Genomic DNA, 6,808 nt, shown 5'->3' with positions numbered 1-6,808 from the left:
GGTTCCTGGTTCGAGCCCAGGTAGAGCTAGGAGAGGGATGGAAGCTATACTGTTACACTGGCAATACTAAAGTGGCCTATAAAACATCCAATAGTCAAAGGTTAATGAATACAAATCGTATAGAGAGAAATAGTCCTATTAATCCTATAATAACTACAACCTAAAACTTCTTACCTGGGAATATTGAAGACCTCGTGTTAAAAGGAAGCACCAGCTTTCAATGTTCTCATGTTCTGAGCAAGGAACTTAAAGATTAGCTTCTTACATGGCACATATTAGCCACTTTTACTTTCTTCTCCAACACTTTGTTTTTTGCATATTTAACACCAAATTGAACATGTTCATTATTATTTGAGGCTAAATTGATTTTATTGATGTATTATATTAAGTTAAAATAAGTGTTCATTCAGTATTGTTGTAATTGTCATTATTACAAAATAAATAAAAAATCTCTGATTAATCGGTATCGGTGTTGAAAAATCATAATCGGTCGACCTCTTAACACAGATACATAATTTCCTCCACAGCCATACAGCCACAGATACATAATGTTTCCCTCCAAAGCATACAGCCACAGATACATAATGTTTCCCTCCAAAGCCATACAGCCACAGATACATAATGTTTCCCTCCAAAGCCATACAGCCACATATTACATAATGTTTCCCTCCACAGCCCATAGATACATGATGTTTCCCTTCACCTATGACTGTCATCCACACAGATACATAATGTTTCCCCACAGGCATAGATACATAATGTTTCCTCCACAGCCACAGATACATGATGTTTCCCTTCACCTATCACTGTCATCCACACAGATACATAATGTTTCCCTCCACAGGCATACAGCCACAGATACATAATGTTTCCCCTCCACAGGCCATAGATACATAATGTTTCCCTCCACAGCCATACAGCCACAGATACATGATGTTTCCCTTCACTTATCACTGTCATCCACACAGATACATGATGTTTCCCTACACAGCCATACAGCCACAGATACATGATGTTTCCTCCACAGCCTAGATACATAAGTTTCCCTCCACAGCCATAACAGGCCACAGATACATGAATGTTTCCCTTCACTTATCACTGTCATCCACACAGATACATTAATGTTTCCCTCCACAGGCATACACCACCAGATACAATATGTTTCCCTCCACAGCCATAGATACATAATGTTTCCCTCCACAGCCATACAGCCACAGATACATGATGTTTCCCTTCACTTATCACTGTCATCCACACAGATACATGATGTTCCCTCCACAGCCATACAGCCACAGATACATGATATTTCCCTTCACCTATCACTGTCATCCACACAGATACATAATGTTTCCCTCCACAGGCAATACAGCCACAGATACATGAGTGTTTCCCTCCACAGCCACAGATACATGATGTTTCCCTCCCACAGCCATACAGCCACAGATACATAATGTTTCCCTCCACAGCCACAGATACACTGCATGTTTCCCTCCACAGCCATACAGCCACAGATACTTGATGTTTCTCTCCACAGCCATACAGCCACAGATACATGATGTTTCCCTCCACAGCCATACCAGCCACAGATACATAAATGTTTCCCATCACCCATCACTGTCATCCACACAGATACATAATGTTTCCCTCCACAGCCCATAGATACATAATGTTTCCCTCCACACCATATATACATAATGTTTCCCATCACCATCACTGTCATCCACACAGATAATGATGTTTCCCTCCAAAGCATACAGCACAGATACATAATGTTTCCCTCACAGCCACAGATACATAATGTTTTCCCTCCACAGCCATACAGCACAGATACATGATGTTTCCTTCACCTATCACTGTCATCCCACAACAGATACATAGATGTTTCCCTCCACAGGCATACAGCCACAGATACATAATGTTTCCCTCCACAGGCATAGATACATAATGTTCCCTCCACAGCCATAGATACATGATGTTTCCCTTCACCTATCACTGTCATCCACACAGATACATAATGTTTCCCTCCACAGGCATACAGCCACAGATACATAAATGTTTCCCTCCACAGCCATAGATACATAATGTTTCACTCCACAGCCATACAGCCACAGATACATGATGTTCCCCTTCACCTATCACTGTCATCCACACAGATACACTGATGTTCCCTCCACAGGACATACAGCCACAGATACATAAATGTTTCCCTCCACAGCCATAGATACATAATGTTTCCCTCCACAGCCATACAGCCACAGATACATGATGTTTCCCTTCACCTATCACTGTCATCCACACAGATACATAATGTTCCCTCCACAGCATAGATACATAAATGTTTCCCTCCACAGCCATAGATACATGATGTTCCCTTCACCTATCACTGTCATCCACACAGATACATAATGTTTTCCCTCCACAGGCATACAGCCACAGATACATCAATGTATGTCCCTCCACACCATAGATACATAATGTTTCCCTCAACAGCCATACAGCCACAGATACATGATGTTCCCCTTCACCTTATCACTGTTCATCCACACAGATACATGATGTTTTCCCTCCACAGGCATACAGCCACAGATACATAATGTTTCCCTCCACAGCCATAGATACATAATGTTTCCCTCCACAGCCATACAGCCACAGATACATGATGTTTCCCTTCAACCTATCACTGTCATCCCACACAGATACATAATGTTTCCCTCCACAGGCATACAGCCACAGATACATGATGTTTCCCTCCACAGCCATACAGCCACAGATACATGATGTTTCTCTCCCACAGCCATACAGCCACAGATACATGATGTTTCCCTCCACAGCCATACAGCCACAGATACATAATGTTTTCCCATCACCCATCACTGTCTCCACACAGATACATAATGTTTCCCTCCACAGCCATAGATACATAATGTTCCCCACAGCCATATATAATTAATTTTCCCATCACCCATCACTGTTTACATCCACACAGATACATAATGTTTCCTCCACAAGCCATACAGCCACAGATACATAATGTTTCCTCCACAGCCATAGATACATAATGTATTCCCTCCAAGCCATAATACATAATGTTTCCCTCCACAGCCATTAGATACATAATGTTTTCCCTCCACAGCCATAACAGCCACAGATACATGATGTTCTCCACAGCCATATACATAATGTTTCCCTCCACAGCCATACAGCCACAGATACATAATGTTCCTCCACAGCCATAGATACATAATGTTTCCCTCCACAGCCATAGATTACATATGTTCCTCCACAGCCATAGATACATAATGTTTCCCTCCACAGCCATACAGCCACAGATACATGATGTTCCTCCACAGCCATATACATGATGTTTCTCCACAGCCAGAGGGTTTGATTTTTTATTTCACCTTTATTTAACCAGGTTGCTAGTTGAGAAAACAAGTTCTCATTTACAAGCTGCGACCTGGCCAAGATAAAGCATAGCAGTGTGACAACAACAACAACAACCAGAGTTACACATGGACATAAACAAACATACAGTCATAAACACATAGGGGGAAAAGTCTATTACAGTGTGTGCAAATGAGGTAAAGATAAGGGAGGTTAAGGCAATAAATAGGCCGTAGTGGCGAAGTAATTACAATTTAGCAATTAAACACTGGAGTGATAGATGAGCAGAGATGATCAGAAGGTAGACTATAACATACAAATGGGGACAGGGAGGATGAGGTCATATCCTGTATAAAAGCGGCAGTAGTGGCTGTCATTTTCCAGAGTCAATGTTGTGAGGGCTCTCTGTAATTCTATACATAAGGGCATAGTTACCGCACCATGTACAGTAACGTAAAGCCACATGTAAACCAGTCCTGTCCAATAGTAGGAAATCTTACTGTGCATTTCATCCGTCACTTCTGACTGGACAACGGATACTAGGACCTTTCTCTCTGCACCGTCACTACTAATATGAGATAAACAGCCACACACACACAGAGAGAAAACACACACACACACACAGAGAGAAAACAACACACACACACACACACAGAGAAACACACACACACACAGAGAGAAACACACACACACACACAGAGAGAAACACACACACACACACAGAGAGAACACACACACACACAGAGAAACACACACACACAACAGAGAAACCACCACACACACACACAGAGAAAACACACACACACACACAGAAGAAACACACACACACACACACACACAAGAGAAACACAACACACACAGAGAAAACACACACCACACAGAGAAACACACACACACACACACGAGAAACACACACACACACCACACGAGAAACATACACAGAGAAACACACACACACACAGAAAAACAACACACAACACACAGAGAAACACACACAGAGAAACATACACAGAGAAAACACACCACCACACAAACACACACACACACACAACACACACACACACACACAGACCAGCAGAAAACACACACACACAGAAACACACACAAACCACACAGAAACCCACAACAAGCAAAACCCACCAGGAAACCCACAAAACCCACACACACACAGAAACACACACAGTCCTTCCCCCCAAAAACGAAATGTCTAGTATGTCAGCAATCAAATCAAGATAGATCATTTAAAGAGTTAAGATAGATCATTTTCAAAATACAGAAAGTCGTTATGATGCCAAAAAAGGAAGTGTATTTCTGTACTTTTAAAGTGATACATCTTGAAAACTTGATTTCTGACATGCAAAACATTTTGGGACTATATCAACAACAGACTAATGAAACAAATACCAACAGATTGTTTCACAGGGGCCTATCAACCCAAGCCTCGTCATTAAGCTGCGTCCCAAATCACACCCTATAGTGGAATAGTGGAACATTTGGTACTCAGTTCAAGTCTCTCTCGCTCTGGGGCCTTGTCACATACKGCTCGGAAAGCGTCAGTAATTCCCAATTAAAATAAATTATAAGTTAGGCGATATGCAAATCGAGTGGCCGGGTAGCTAGTCACTTCAAAACAAGATGTAGACGGTAGATTTTCGTATTTACCCCTTTGTCCTCTCTCTCTCAGAATCCATTACTCTGGTGCTTTTGTACTTTAAAATTCATGTTCTTTATTTTTGTCATTTTTCCCGTTCTACTCATTAGGCTAACGGCCAGACAGGAGCACAAAAGACAACATGAGAACACAACAGACAACATGAAGTGTTGAGCTGTACTACTCATTATATTAGGCTAATTAACTGACATTCTAGTGATGGTGTTTTTTGTTCAACGTTGTCTGTACTGTGGTTGTTTGTCCTCTCATACTTAGTCTCAAGAAACACGAGTCTTTATTGTGGAAACCGATAGACTACCAGAGACTCATTAGGATAACAGACAAAAAGGCATACACAAACACAGGCAGGTCTGGGACTGAAGGAACACACGTACACACAGTGAAGGAGCAGTGCACGGGAATACTAACAGGATCAAATACAGGGATATGGGACCAACTACAATCTCTAGATAATCTAAATAAACACAATTGGATGGAATACAATTAGAACTGCTTCAGGCTAGGGTTGAGGGGATCACTAATAAGCAAAATAAATCAATAACTTAGTGATGGTAAAACAAAAAGGAACAAACTTACTTTGGAAACTAGCAATGGATAAATCTCCTGTAAGCCATGCAAATGAGTCAGATGAACCCAATAAACAATTATTAGCATGAATAACAGAAGACAAGAAAAAAAAAAAAAAAAATGGACAGATTGTACAAGAAAGAGAAACCTAGCTGAAAAGGGGAGAACCCCCCCCCCCCCCACCACCACCACATCAACTTGTCACATGAAAGGAGAAGGGCATTAATGACTTTGTAAATTTACCATTTGTAACATCTAGGCTTCGGCAACAATGGCTGACAACTCTGTGTTTCTACTTGATCCCGATCCTTCAACGTCAGAATGTCACATCAAGATATAAGGTAACTAGTGTCTGGAGTTGAATTTAAGTACCTTTGACGCTAATGTTTTTATTTGACCAAAGCTATACAAAACAAAACGAAGAAGAGTCATGTGTCATTGCTCTTGCTGACAGGGGATCTATACAAGGTCACATTAGCTATAGATGCAAGCACCTTTTTAAAATCTCACACAAACATATTATTTAACATTTAAAAAAAAATATATATATATATATATATATATATGTATGGGTATAACATATACCCAGTAACAATCATTAGCCTTTAGAACTATACAGTAACCCTCTTAGAAGGTCCTCCCAGAACCCACCTGGACAACCATTCCAGGCAATACCATACAGAAACGGCAGGTAGCCTAGTGGTTAGAACGTTGGGACAGTTACCCAAAGGTTGCTGGATCGAATCCCCAAACCGACAAGGTAAAAATCTGTTCTGCCCCTGAACAAGGCAGTTAACCCACTGTTCGCCGGTAGGCTGTCATTGTAAATAAAAATGTGTTCTTAACTGAATTGCCTAGTTAAATAAAAGGTTAAATTACMAAAAWAWWWAATTTAAAAAAAGAAACCAGCCAAGGGCAATTTTCCTGATTGAAGCTTGAGACAAASTGTATTTTCCAATAGCATTAGGCCTACATGAAGAAGGGAAAGCCCATCCTCTATTTGAAGCAGGAAACAACGTTTAAAACATCTAAAAACAGTCCGTGTATTTTCTCCATCAACTTCCCTTCAGAAGAGAAAACACCATCTGTTGAGCGTGTTAATTAATCTTATCATGTTGTCTTCGACACTACAGATTCTTACTGCGCTGCAGGCTCTTCCTCATGTCCAGGTATGTACTAATCAAA

Source organism: Salvelinus sp. IW2-2015, unplaced genomic scaffold (genome assembly GCF_002910315.2).
Source record: "Salvelinus sp. IW2-2015 unplaced genomic scaffold, ASM291031v2 Un_scaffold1462, whole genome shotgun sequence".
NCBI classification, from domain to species: Eukaryota; Metazoa; Chordata; class Actinopteri; order Salmoniformes; family Salmonidae; genus Salvelinus; species Salvelinus sp. IW2-2015.
This window is presented reverse-complemented; position numbering follows the sequence as displayed.